Source organism: Pristiophorus japonicus, chromosome 15 (genome assembly GCF_044704955.1).
Source record: "Pristiophorus japonicus isolate sPriJap1 chromosome 15, sPriJap1.hap1, whole genome shotgun sequence".
Lineage (NCBI taxonomy): Eukaryota > Metazoa > Chordata > Chondrichthyes > Pristiophoridae > Pristiophorus > Pristiophorus japonicus.
Genome location: NC_091991.1, coordinates 121,663,354 through 121,678,397, shown reverse-complemented (window position 1 = coordinate 121,678,397; position 15,044 = coordinate 121,663,354).

Sequence of the window (15,044 nt, the reverse complement as noted above, 5' to 3'; positions counted from 1 at the left end):
ATGTCAAGTCAAAGCTCCCAGCTGAATCATATATATTCCCTTAGCCACTAACTTCTCTAAACTGCATTTCCTCTACAGATTTAGAATGCTGCAAGTCTTTGCATAAGTCTTCACCCAGTCTGACTTTGTTACCTCACACCATTGACAGATCGCTTCTGTCATCACTACTTCACCTGCCATCTAATCCATTAGCATTGGTGCCCTTGAAACTCTCTCACCTTGATCCTCATGATCCCACCACGATCAATCCTAACACCAGCAGCACCAGGCATACCAACAACACCAACCTTCTCCGCAATCAACTGATGCTGCACAGGACACAGGGCATCAGCACTTGACCACATTGCTGCCCGGGACACCATGGCCTGATTTACTTCACTAGACGCTGTACATAATGGCTGCCACATGATGCACCAGGGGGTGGGCACCGCCCCACGCCAACACCATAAAGCCCAAGCCATTCCTTTCACGCTCATCACCATTGCGGGGGGTACCGATATGTCTCACCATTCACTGCAACTCACTAAACCACTTCCAAAGGTGCACACAAATCTGTGCAAGAATGTAAAGATTTCAAAATAAAGGTTTCAATGATGACAGCATATTAACAGGTATGTTACATGAACATTGCATAAAACACCCAAGTGCCTACCCTTTTGTGTTGTTAGTTGGTATTATTGAACTAGGATGAGGCTGAGTGTGAGGGGTAGTTAGTGAGATGGGGTTGTGATAATGCAGATAGAGAGGGATGGGTGAAGGTGCAAGGTAAGTTGTTATGAGTAAGGATGTGCAGGGATAGGGTAGGGAAGGCAGAGTGATGGGGATGTGATGAGTAGCACAGCAGGATGAGGTTGAGTGTGGCTTTGCAATAACATTTCGTGATCTACTGAGATCATTGAAAGGTTTGCACCACTGCAGCCAGATCCTCCTGACGACATCCCTGCTTGTATCCTCCTGTGCAATGTGCAACCAGGCTGTGTTGGTCTCCTGGGGAGGTCTCTTCCATCCATAGCAAGGGAAGAGAACCTCCCTGCATATGGAGAGAGTCATGGGAGAGCTTGAGTGCAGCCGCTCATCTTTGTGCAGTGCTTGTCTTTGTTTGCAGCACCTCAATGCTATAGAACACTGACTGTACAACTGTTAAAATAATGTGGACATGGTCCCTTTAAGGAAACCGGCTGATGACGCATCATCAAATGACATCCTCAGATCCACTTCCTTCAATTGGCCAGCAAATGCGCTGGACAGGCTTAAGAAGTCCAATTAGGGGAAAATCGATTTGCACAGCGGGCTGGAGCCGGCAGTAAGGCTGGGACCCTCCCTTGACCCACTGAGGTTGGTAAAACCCATCCCAAGGGGATATCAATTTAAAATTCATGTTTTTCACTTGAGAAAATAAGTATTATTGGGCTGGTAAGGACCAAGTAATGAGCTTGGTAGACTTACCGCCCCATTAACCCCGATGATTGGCTCAATGACATTTTAAAAGGGGCCTACCTCCGGGCAGCCTAAGCACCTTCAGGCGGTAAGCATATTTTAACATGAAAATCGGGGTGCAATGGCACGCTTAGGAGAGAACTGATTGGAACGTGTGCTACGCACCGGCTGATCAGTTCCCCAGAGAGTGAGAACAGAGTTGAGGAGAAATGTCTTTACACAGAGGATTGTTGGAAAATGAAATGTTTTGTCCCAGGAAGTGGATGAGGCAGAGGCCATTGCATCTTTTAATAGAAAATTGCATAAATATTTGAAGCAGATGAAGATACAAGGCTGGGGGGAACAGTACGGGGCAGTGGGATTCACTTTGACCTGCCCAGCAAAGACATGATGGGCATGGAGCAATTAGCTTCATCACGTTTACATAGAATCATAAGCGCAGAAGGGGGCCATACGTCCATCATGTCTATGCTGACCCTTTCAAGGAGCTATCCAATTAGACCCAATCCCCTGCTCTTTCACCATAATCTTTCACATTTTTCCTTTGCAAGTATTTATTCAATTCGCTTTTGAACATTACTGTTGAATCTGCTTTCACCATTCTTTCGGGCAGTGCATTGTAGATCGTATCAAGTCGCTGCATTATCTTAAATCTCTGCTCTCTGGTTACTGCCCTCATGCCAGTGCAAAAAGTTTCTCAGCATTTACTCTACCAAAATCCTTCATCATTCTGAATGCCTAAATTAAACCTTAACCTTCTCTGCTTTAAGGAGAATAATCCCAATTTCTCTCGTCTCTCCACATAACTGAAGTCCCTCGTCCCTGGTACAATTCCAGTAAATTTCCTCTGAACCCTCTCCAAGGCCGTGTCATCCTTCCTAAAGTGTGGTGCCCAGAAATGGACACAATATATTGCTCAAACATAACCAGTGATTTATAAAGGTTTCTGGGTTCAAGTCCCACTGTGGAGACTTGAGCACAGGATTAAGGTTGACACTCCAGTACAGTGTTGAAGGAGTGCTGCACAATAGGAGATGCCGTTTTTCTGATGAGACATTAAACCAAGGCTTCATCTGTCCTCTCAAGTGGATGCACAAGGTCACCTGGCACTATTGTCTGATCATTATCGAATTGCTTCTTGTGGGACCTTGCTGTGCAGGTTGGCTACTATGATTCCTACATTACAACAGTGACGATACTTCAAAAGTTCTTAATTGTCTGTAAAGTGCTTTGGGTCGTCGTGAGGTTGTGAAGGGCGCTTTATAAAATACTTTATTTTTTCCATTTATAAAGCCCAGGATCCCATTTGCTTTTTTTTTAAACAGCCTGATCAACTTATCCTGCTACCCTGAAAGATTAATGTATGTGAACCCCCAGTTCTCTCTGATTTTCTGCAGCTTTAGCAGTGTTATAACTTTTAGGCATACCACTTGCATGAAACACTCACACAATACCAATAATTTGCTTTTATACCACACCTTTAAATTAATATAATGTGCTAAGGTGCGTCACAGCAGTGTATCAAACAGAATTTGACACCGAGTCACGAAAGAAGATGCTAGGACAGGTGAGGAAGATTTTAAGGAGAGTTTTAAAGGAGGAGGGATAGTAAATCGGCAGGGATGTTTAGGGATGGAATTCTAGAGCTTAGGCTCAGCACAGCCTAAGCACAGTCGCCAATGCTGCAGTGAAGAAAATCTGGGAAGTGCAAGAGACCAGACATTGAGTAATGCTGAGATCTCCGAGGACTGTAGGGCTGGAGGTAGTTATGTAGATGGGGAAGCGGTGAGCCCAAGTAGGGATTTGAAAACAAGGATGAGAATTTTTAAATCGAGTTGTTGCTGAACCAGTAACCGATGTAGGTCAGCGAGTACAGGGAAGATGGGTGAATGGGAACGGATTTCGGTGAAATTATGCCAGTGGAAGTGGGTGATCTTGGTGATGGCGTGGAGGAAACACTCCTGCTGGCCCACAAGCAGTACAATAAAGGCATAGCTCACGGATCTAGCATTTTCTCGCCTCCGGTACCATGAGTTAAAAATAAAAATCCTGCTAAAACAGAGGCACGCATTTCAGTGACTGATCCACCTCCTGATAGCAGATTGGTCACCCGCCCTCCTCCCGACCCAACATGGTGGGTTCGAGATTTTTAACATTTTTACCTTTTTACCCACGAATCCGTGTCATTTAAAATTCCCCCTATACACACCCAAAATAAACACACACACACACACAACTCATACTCTCAAAACACAAACACACATAAAAGACACACACACAAAACAGGCTGGAGTAGAGTTTCCTGTTTTGGGAGCAATTGGCAATCCGGGCGCAAATTGATTTCAAAATTGCGCTGGTTTTCGCATTGATTTTATGGTTCAAGTTTCCGCTCAAACTCATTTCCATAAAAAAACGTCCATGAACCCGCACAAGTGTTTTAGAACACCATTTTATTTCCTTTTTTTTTGCACTAAGAAATATTCCTTGATATATTTAAAGAGCGGTAATCTGGTGCAATTTGTTTAATACAGCTACAAAAAAAACAAATATTTTTAATTAGAGTGTCTAGACCCCCACCTGTGAGTAACCCAATGTTAAATAACTGAAAATGAATTTCCACACCTATACAGAATCATCGACTAGTTACAGTGGTGTACTTTGTAAATTAAACATTTTTAATATTTGAAAGTTTTTAAAAGGTGCCTATTAGTGTCCGTCCGTCTAAAAAAAAGCTTCATTTTAAGAGCCTCCTCGAAGCCCCGCAAATGGGCGCAATTAGCAAAAACTTGTCATGGTAACTAATTTGGGGGGGGCGTGGCTAGTTTTGTGGGCGGGGCCAGCTTACAGCACCATGTTTTTTAAACCAGCACAAAAGATCATGGAAACTCGACTTGCGCTGAGCATAACATGCGCTATAAAATTCCGTGAGCTTTTGCGCTGGTTTGGGGACTTTGGCCCAATTGACTAGAAATAACAGTGCAACCTAGTGGAAACGCTTTCCCACTAACACAAAAACACACACGTATAGATTTTCTATAGGTGTAAACGCCAGGCTTTTAATGTTGCTTTGCCTGCTGCTATCTCAGCCACGGTGGCTGGAATTAGGCCTCCAAGCCTCAGTCGACGACCCAGCCTGCATTGAGCTGAGGATCACTGATGCAGCCTGCCTGTTGACAATTGCACCGAGAATTGCTGGGTGGGGCTAAGAATCAGCCAATCTGGCGCTCCTACAATTCAATCTGGGACGAGGATACTTTGCCAGGATCCTAATTTGTATACTTTAATAAGGTCAGCACTCCTTACAGCAGTTGCCCAAGATGACTAAATGTACCCCAAACCAGTATGGGAGCTGCTGAGCTTCTGGGGAGATCAAAGTGTGGGAGATCGACCGAAAATTCATCATGTCCTCGCCCTCCATGTTAATTTTTCGCCTGTAAGCAGCCACAACAGTGTCCAGTTTCACTTCCATCATAGCGACTTTTTGAAGGCTGTAGAGTATTCTATAACATTGCAGAGTGTGAGAAATCTGCTACTTTGAGTTTTTGACCATTATTGCCCATGCACTGGAACTGAAAGAACAAAATGTTAAAAGAAAGAAAGATAGAAAGACTTGGATTTATATAGCACCTTTCACTACCACCAGACGTCTCAAAACGCTTTACAGCCAATGAAGTACTTTGGGAGTGTAGTCACTGTTGTAATATGGGAAATGCGGCAGCCAACTTATGCACAGAAAACTCCCACAAACAGCAATGTGATAATGACCAGATAATCTGTTTTTTCTTATGTTGATTGAGGGATAAATATTGGCCTCGGTTTAATGTCTCATCCCAAAGATGACAAATCCGACAGTGCAACACTCCCTCAGTAAGGAGATGAAGAGCTCTCTCCGATCAACAATTTACATTTTCTTCGTACTGCACCTTTAGAGTTGGTGCAGTGCCAATAATTTCAGCATGTCACTGCACGAGCGGATGTTGCACACTATTACTGATAGAAGCAAACCTCTCTCCAAGAGGTGGCCCTTGCATCGTATTTGTTTTTTCTATCAACTGCAGTGACATTGTTGCCTTCTTCAGAATGAAGGAAACCTCCTTTATTGGAATTCAATTTTTATCAATTGAAGGTCCTGTTCGTTCTTCATTGGAAGAGTCAGAGCCGAGTAAGCCCCACTCCAGGCATGTGTTTGATTATAGATGTGTACAGCTCTGTTAATCACCTCCCCATCTCCACAATAAATATAGCTCACCACCTATGTCGCTCTGCAAGTTATGTCTACAGACTCAGGGTAAAAACATCATAAGGTCACAAACACAGGAAACCATAACTATGGAGTACATTTGCTCTTTAACTGAGCTACTCCCATTTCGTGATCTGATGAGGAGTAGATTGTGTAAATATGTATTGATTTGATATCAGTTTCTGCTTATTTATCAACAATTGTCCAGCCATGCAAAATACAAGTTAGATATGCCCTTCTTTATTTCTTATATCCTTACTAGAAACTGTAAACAGAAGTTGTCCCACCCATCATATTCCTCATGGATGACAGATGTCTAGTTTTGTTTTTAGATTTCTTGGCACCACCAACAAGGATATGTAGAATATTGCTCCAGTGTTATGGGCATTCCTTTGTAACATCAGTGTAAACAATCTCAATGTAAATATCTTGTGAGGGTCGATTGCATAAGCAAAATAATTTCCAGAAGATTTGATGGGGACGTGCTTATTCTGTATATTCCCTTTGGGGTGAATTCACATTGCAGCTGCTGGTCAGGGAACAGTACCTGCAGTTCAAGTTCCAGCCAGGCAGGTGCGTATTTACCGTGCCAGGCTCCTCCCTGGCCGGAACTGTAATATTTTCCCCAAGAGAGACCTGTGCAGGAGCTGAGATACAGGCGTGGCCATAGCTCTTCCTAGTAGTTATAACTGTAATTGCTTAGAAAGCAGGAAGGAGACAATCCCAGCTCATTAAACATTTAAAGTGAGGTTAAGTGAGTTTACAAAGTGTCTAGGGAGTCCATCAGATTTGACGCCACACTAGACTTACACTTCATGCGATTTTAAACCAAACCAAGCTCAGACTACACCTTCCAGAAGGACTCAGTCTGCCCTTACACTGGATTTACACTGCAAGTTTAATGTTGGAACACATCTGGAATCTTTCTGCACCAACGCTAAATGTGTGGAGTAAATGCAGCTTTAAACATATGCTATTGGTTTTGTTATTGGTATTAGCACGGAAATGCCTAACACATTAATACAACAGACTTTGCCTGCCATTTGAACAGAGGTGTTAAGCTGTTTAATATAAATATCTTGGCACTTTCATAGAATAGCATACAAAGTAATGTCGCATGAACATGTTAAATGTCACACACTAAAATCCGTTCTCGGCTATTGTGTGGTGAATTTCCTTCAGTGAGTTGGGCATTTTCTTTTCTCTCCAGTCAATCAATAATCACATTCCTGGACTGTAAGATTATCAACAACACCCACACAACAAAAACATTAATCTTGTGTATGTGAACATTATTAGGCTCAAAACAAAACACCAAAGCTGGTGTGGTAGATGCTGATAAATCGTTCCTCACACACACACAAAAAGAGACCACAGAGATTTTGAAAACTTCTGCGCAATTAAAGAGAACAAAAATTAAACACAAAGTAACACTTTAATATTTACTAATGACATAATTAGTCAGGAAACCAGTGTGGAAAAAAAAAGCAACGATTACACCCTCTTGTGAATCATGTGATATTATCATTCTGCTTTGTTGATATCACAGTCAGTGATTATGCATTTTCTTAAATTACATTGTGGAATCTTTTCCAACTGGCACTAATGCTCCTCTCACAAGCCTCCGTCTGTGAAAAGGCACTGTCCTGACTGTCTCTGCCGCTCATTTCGTTTTATGTCCAAACAGTAGTTGGAATATATTGTAAAATGTAACAGATGCTCTGGTGGAATGGGGCGGACGGCCGTGTAAGGGCTTTCAACGCTGCTATTCATCAGAAGGTCTCCAATGTACCATCGACATGTAATTTTCCACAGCATTCGTTTAAGGACCAAAAATCAAGCTTTCCATAGCTCAGAGGATTATTTTGGCATAATTCTCTGTTTCTTGGACTGAAAGATAATCACGGATGTTATTCTATTAGGTAAAGTGGAAACCCACGATGCATTATTCGTGCTTTTAACTCATTAGCTCGCAGGTGGCTGTGTGCGGCAGTGAATTCCAACCCGCCTACAGCAGGCCCTCAGGTCTCGTATTTGCATGTCCAATTGTTCCAGCAAAACATTTTCATCTCATCATGAAGTGCTGCAAACATTATCAGGCTAAAAATATGTAGCGAATAAAAATGAAAAAGATGCTGGAAATTTGTGAATAAAAATAAAAAACAATGCACAAGCAGGTCAGGCAGCTTGTGTGTGTCTGGGTGTGTGTGTGTCTGAGTGTGTGTGTCTGGGTGTGACTGGGTGCGTGTGTGTCTGGGTGTGTGTGTCTGGGTGTGACTGGGTGACTGGGTGCGTGTGTGTCTGGGTGTGACTGGGTGACTGGGTGTGTGTGTGTCTGGGTGTGTCTGGGTGTGTGTGTCTGGGTATGTGTGTCTGGGGGTGACTGGGTGACTGGATGTGTGTGTCTGGGTTGACTGGGTGACTGGGTGTGTGTGTGTCTGGGTGTGACTGGGTGACTGGGTGTGTGTGTGTCTGGGGGTGACTGGGTGACTGGGTGTGTGTGTGTCTGGGTGTGTCTGGGTGTGTGTGTGTGTCTGGGTGTGACTAGGTGTGTGTGACTGGGTATGTGTGTCTGGGTGTGTGTGTGTCTGGGTGTGACTGGGTGAGTGTGTGTGTCTAGGTGTGACTGGCTGGGTGTGTGTGTGTATGGGTATGACTGGTTGTGTATGGGTGACTGGTGTGACTGGATGTATGTGTGTCTGGGTGTGACTGTGTGTGACTGGGTGTGTGTGTGTTTGGGTGTATCTGGGTGTGTGTGTATGTCTGGGTGTGTCTGTGTGTGACTGTGTGTGTGTGTGTGTGTCTGGGTGTGACTGTGTGTGTGTGTGGGTGTGACTGTGTGTGTCTGGGTGTGTGTGTGTGTTTCTGGGTGTGTGTGTGTGTGTGTGTGTTGGTGTGACTGTGCGTGTGTGTGTGTGTGTGTGTGTGTGTGTGTCTGGTTGTGACTGTGTGTGTCTGGGTGTGTGTGTGTGTTTCTGGGTGTGTGTGTGTGTGTGTGTGTGCGTGTGTGCGTCTGGGTGTGACTCTTCATTGGAACTGAAGCTTCTCATTGACCTGGTGTTTCATCAATTTCAATCTTGTCACAAAATGCCTATCTCCAAATCCAAAGGGTCCTTCCACCTTAAAGATTTTATTTAATTGCTGTGAATTGAAAGAAGACAAGTTTATTGTAGTAGGAGGAGATCCTATAATGGGAGACCCTCAGGATTATTTTGAATGTGAAGGTACTCATTATAGAAAGCAGAGTACTGACAGGAAGTTCTAAGGCTGGAATTAAGTCAATATGATCCAAGGATTTCATAATCCCCACGTATGCAGCTAGAACAATTTGGTTCGTCATTAAAGTCTAGCATTTAACTGCCTCCCTGTTCATATATAAAGGGGCTCACTTATCTTCCAGTTTCCAGCTCTCAGGAAGGGTATACATGCAAAGTATTACCTTGATTTGTCTCCTTTTTGAAAGTGATGGAATGGCTTCGTACTTCTAGCATTTTCTGTTTATTTCAGATTTGCAGTATTTGCCATTTTTCTTTTGATCAGATAATATTGATAAGTTCATATTGTATATACCTCTCATGCTAAAGGAACCCACCGCGATAGTGCACCTCAATGCTGCTGCTCCACTTCAATGGTCAGCACAAGTGAAGGGACTTGAGCAACACTGCCTCATTCACTGTGGTCAGTAATCTCACACACTGGGCAGCCAAATCAGCGATTCCTAAAGTAACCACTGGTGGCTTCCACTGGAAAGGTAGGTTTTAATATTTTGACCTTTGTTATTGTGCAGCCAGGAGGAATGTGAAGGGCGGGCAGCAGCGGGGGCATGCCTGATCCACGTGCAATCACATGTCTAGGCCACTATCTCTTTTAAAGAAAGAAACAAAAAGGAAAAAAGGAAGGAAGGAAATAGGAGTAGGCCATACAGAACATCAATTCAATAAGATCATGGTTGATCTGATCTTAGTCTCAACTCCACTTTCCTGCCTGTTCCCCACAACCCTTGACTCCCCTATAGTTCAAGAATCTGTTTATCTCAGCCTTGAATATATTCAAAGACCCAGACTTCACAGCTCTCTGGGGTAGAGAATTCCAAAGATTCACGCCCCTCTGAGAGAAGAAATTCCTCATTATTTCCGTTTTAAATGGGTGACCCCTTATTCTGAAACTTTGCCCCCTAGTTCTAGATGCCCCCACGAGGGAAACATCCTCTCTGCATCTAGAGAAGAAAGAAAGAAGAAAGATAAAAGCTTACTTGCTAGCATTTTGACACATCATCAGGATGTTTCAAAGTGTTCACAACCATCGAATTCAATATTTTTGAAATATACATTTATTGCTGTTATATGGACAAATGTAGCCGCCAATTTTCACACAGCAAGCTTTCTCAAACAGTAAATAAATGACTAAGCAGTTAATCTGTTTTTGGTGGTGTTAGCTGAGGGAGGCCAACCAGGGCACCAGCATACTCTGTACCCACTTAAAGCAACATTTGTACAATTAACCCTTCACAATACACTCTGGTAGCAGTAACCTGTCATCTTGCATTATTGTTACCCAGCTCCTCTAACAGAAATTACTTAAATGCACAACCATCAAACACCTTCCTCCACTTTATCAGGCTGATACCCCCATATTTCCTTCTCAGGACACTGGAAACACGCTCCTCAACTGCTTGTCTTCTCAGTTACTCTATCTTCTTGCAAGTGAATATTCTTGCACAGTTCCCACCAGCGTCAGGCCACTGGAGGGGGTACCCCACCTTTAAACTCCTCGTACCCTTTGAGGATAAGGCAATGGAGCTCGGGAAGCACTCTAATCTTGCCATGAAAGGTGGTGAGGTTGTCAGCATATTATCAGTGCTTGGTATCAAGATCCATGGCAAGACCTTGGATAGCGTGGACCACTTTCTGTGAGGGCAGATATTGATGACGAAACCCAACACCACCTTCAGTGGGCCAGCGCAGCCTTTGGTCGCCTGACGAAAAGAGTGTTTGAAGACCAGGACCACAAACCCGACACCAAGCTCATGGTCCACAGAGCAGTAGATGATACCCGCCCTCCTATATGACTCAGAGACATGGACAATGTACAGCAGGCACCTCAAAACACTCGAGAAGTACCACCAACGCTGCCTCCACAAAATTCTGCAAATCCATTGGCAGGAAATGCGTACCAACGTCGTTGTTCTCTCTCAGCCAACATCCCCAGCATCGAAGCATTGACCACGCTCAATCAGCTCCGATGGACAAGCCATTTATACAAGGCACCCAAAACAAGCGCTCTACGAGCTCTGCCACGGCAATCGAGCCCCAGGAGGGCAGGGAAAACCCTTCAAGGGCACCCTCAAAGCCTCCCTGAAAAAATGTATAAATCCCACCAACTTTTGTGAATCCCTGGCGCAAGACCGCTCAAAGTGGAGGAGAAGTATTCGGGAAGATGTCGAATATTTCGAGTCTCTTCGTCGGGAGCATGCGGAAGCCAAGTACAAACAGTGGAAGGAGCGTACGGCAAAACAAGCACCCGTCCCTTCAACCAGCACCTGCCCCACCTGTTACAGAGACTGTAGATCCCACATTGGACTCATCGGTCACCTTAGAATTCACGTTAGTGTGGAACCCATTTTCGACGAGGGACTGCCTAAAAAGAAGAAGCAGTTAACCTGCCACTGGTATTATGCTGACCAGTTCTGACGAAGAGTCATCGACCTGCGACGCTAACTCTGTTTCTCTCTCCACAGATGCTGCCTGACCCGCTCAGTATTCTCAGCATTTTATGTTTTGATTTTAGTGAACTGCATTGTTGCCCTGACATCCCTGTGAGCAGCATTCACTGAGTGTAACAGCAGGAAACGTGAGGCTGCAGGGCCATGGGCCTACGTTACAATCTATGTTGATGAGGTCTGTCGGGATTTGGCGGCAGCTCATGGGATGGACCAAAACACGAGGGATCTCATGTGAAGCGTTCTACTGGCAGCAATAGGATGGAAATGGCTTCTGGTGCTGCTTAGATACCGTTAATGTGTATAAAACTGGAGGACATTCATCCTCTCTTTTTAATGTCTCATCTGGAAGAGAGCATCTCCAGCAATGCAAGCCGCGCTCAGTACCACACTGCAGTGTCAGCCTGGATTATGTACTTCGAGCTGCAGTGGGGGCGTAAACTCATGCATAATTAACTTCAGCGGCGATCTCCCGAGCGTCTGCTGTAACTTTGCCGGACCATTGGCAAAGTGCCCGTTTACCATGTTTCACCGGGGAACTAATCCTCTGCTTCTCTTGCCATTCAGAAGAGAGCTTGCAGGCTACCTCTGAAGAGATCTGTGTGAGTCACTAAAGGCTGGTGTAAATGTGCTGACGACAGCTTTGCTGGTTTCCGATTCCTTTTCACCTAAAAGAAAGTGAAGGTGGGATTTGCCTTCTAAATAGATTTTGCAATATCACTCAAAATGAACGCTGCAAAGCCCGTGTTTGACGTCTGATAGTTTTATTCCTATCTGTGTTTTCACATTACCTTTCTGAAGTCAAGAGGATGACTGAGGGAAAAGCCTGTCTAATGAGCTGTGGTCCAGATCGGAAAGAAAGCAATGCTTTATGGCAGATAATGTACAATTCTGCAGTGATTAAGAATTAACTCTCTTTATATCTGTACACTACTAAAATAACGGATATAGAGTAAATAGCAGATAGTCTGAAACGATGTCAGTTTGGAGTCTTCATGCAGACACAACGCTCCCAGTCAGTGACAGAAGCCAGCTGTACCTCATTTTGAGCAATTACTTTATTGTGCGATCACTGAAAATATCCTTTGTTCAATTGTCAGAAATGAGTGTCCATGCAGGTAAAGAAGGCACTGAGCATACAGAACAGCTGGTGAGTGACGGAACACTCCAAGATGGGCATCAAATGTCGGGGGTGGTAATCTACACATTCCGATCTCAGAATATACAATGCAACAAGGTGCTCTCTACCCGGACGCAAGAGATCGATTAAAAAATGTTTGTTTAAAATGAGGCTGCACAGCTATTCATCAGCAACATGGTGGGACTGCCTTTTCTGATGGGCACCCAAGGTAGTGCCCAATCAGAATCATTACTCCACAGGTTTTCCTTCGGTGCGGTATAAGGAAGTGCACAATGCCCATGCCAAATATGCAGCATAACTGGAGCATTTTAAATACCAGAGTCCCCGAGAATGAATGACAGCACATCTCCCGCCAGCTATTTGTTGTTTCAAATAACAAGAAATTGAAGTTCACTTGCTAAAAGCCCATAAATGCTTACTTGCGGGGTCAAACAAAGCTCTCGGTGAAAAATAACATCGGAGAAAGGCCATAGTTACAGACTGTGACCTTTGACCCAAAGGATAAACATCACTTGACAGTATAATCACATTATTTATTCTCAGCAGTCAAACAAATATATTGTAATGCAGCTGCATCTGGTAAGTGTTTAACACGTTTACCAATAAATGGATCAGGATTTGTATACAGTGCTTGGAAATAAATGACCAGTTTGCAATATTCAAAGTTCAATCCATTTAATCACTCATCCTGTTACTGAGTTTTAATTCAAATGCTCCATTATCAGAAAAGCACATTGGTGGTATATAAAAAGCAACAGGCAAATGCTGCGCAAAGAATATTCAGTATGCAGAGGAATGAGAACACAAATGCTTGTGGAAGATTTGCCATTAGCTTCAGAATTACATATATGTGCTCTGCCTCGTTCAAGATTTCAATAGAATGGGAGCAAATGAAAAACTGGTCCATTGAATTTTACACTCAGATCAGAATTTTGCTTGAATAATGTACGCATTTCTCTGGAGTCAGCTGTACGGGATTACTTCAACACACCTCGGCTCAGGACACACACTGTGATCCTTGACATGTTGCAGCCTTCTTCAGCTAAGTACCTCGAAGATCATGGAAAGAATTCCCGCAAAATGTGTGTGTCAACAAATAGCTTATCACACAATAAACCAGGACCTTTATGTCGGGGGGATGGGGAAGAGGCACACAAATATATAGTCACCTGAAAGTGAGTTTTGAGTGTTACGCTTGCAAGAGAATGATGAATTGTTCAAAGCCAATGTCAAACATGGGATTTTTAAACTATTATTTATGTTAGTGAGCAAGCCGCTTGGTAAGGATTCTGTACTCATTACATTCCTTTAAATATGATTTCTCTTGTATATTATAGTGGCTGTGTGCACTGAGGTCAAAAAGATTTTGTGTGCCATTTTAACAGTATTTCTCTTGCTGTAACACAGTGCAAATATTAAATGGAAAGCTTTAAACAGCCTGAAAAATAAGTGTATTTACCTTGTTCAAATGTTGTTACTTCTTAAATGATAATATCCCCTCAGGGTAGTTTACACTGGCCGTGTTTAATAATTAAATGTCCTCAATCACTCACTTCACATCCTGTAGCCTTTCGAAAGCGTTCACTGGGGTTGATTTTTACTTCTTTGTCTGCAAGCGGATGTTCGCAGTACTCAGAGTAAAGGCGTGCTCCAAAACATGCATTAGTTATTTATAAAGATTTCAGTCATATTTAGTAGAGCACATTTCAAACCTATTTGTAAGTGTTTACAATGTGATGCAGCAAAACATTGATTTTTTTTTCTCCACTGTATATTTTAATATCTATAAAACTGTTACGAATACCACAAGTAAAAAATGTTCTATAAAGTATAATCAGATAAAGCAAAAATATTGCTAATTGGGGTCAAATTGTCCATTTCGCACTTCTGATCACAGATTATTAATCACCTGATGCTATTTAATCAAAATATGAATGTTAAATGCAAAATAAAGAAGAAATTCTTTACACATTCATTCAACAAACCAATCAGAGAAAACTTGCTGTATATTTTAAAAATGAAAAAATAACCATGATAATCAAATTAGAACATTGGCACTTTTAAACTTAAACAAACTTATTATTTTATGTTATCTTTCAAAATAACACATCGAGCTATGAATTACACCCATTAATCTTTAAATATGGAAAGTTTCTGAATCACAACGGGCAGAATTAACAGGTTCAGCATGAATTATTTCTCATCGTATGCTTTCCTCAGCAGACTGTAGAAGTGTGGCAGTTACCATTACTGAAAACTGCTGGTTGACTCGGAACATCAGCGTAATAAAAAGGTTTGAACAACACACACAAAAAATTCAAAAAGAATTTTAAAACAACGTTCCTGGGAAGTAGAAGGACATGAGAGTCTTGTTGTTCAGAGAGCATGGGACTAACAGTGAAAGGATCATTTATTCCATATCCTTTGAGCACGGCAGCATTTTTGATCACATCTTAGAATAATAAATTATTAGACCTTTTATGTCCCTTTAGGCTGAATAGATAGAA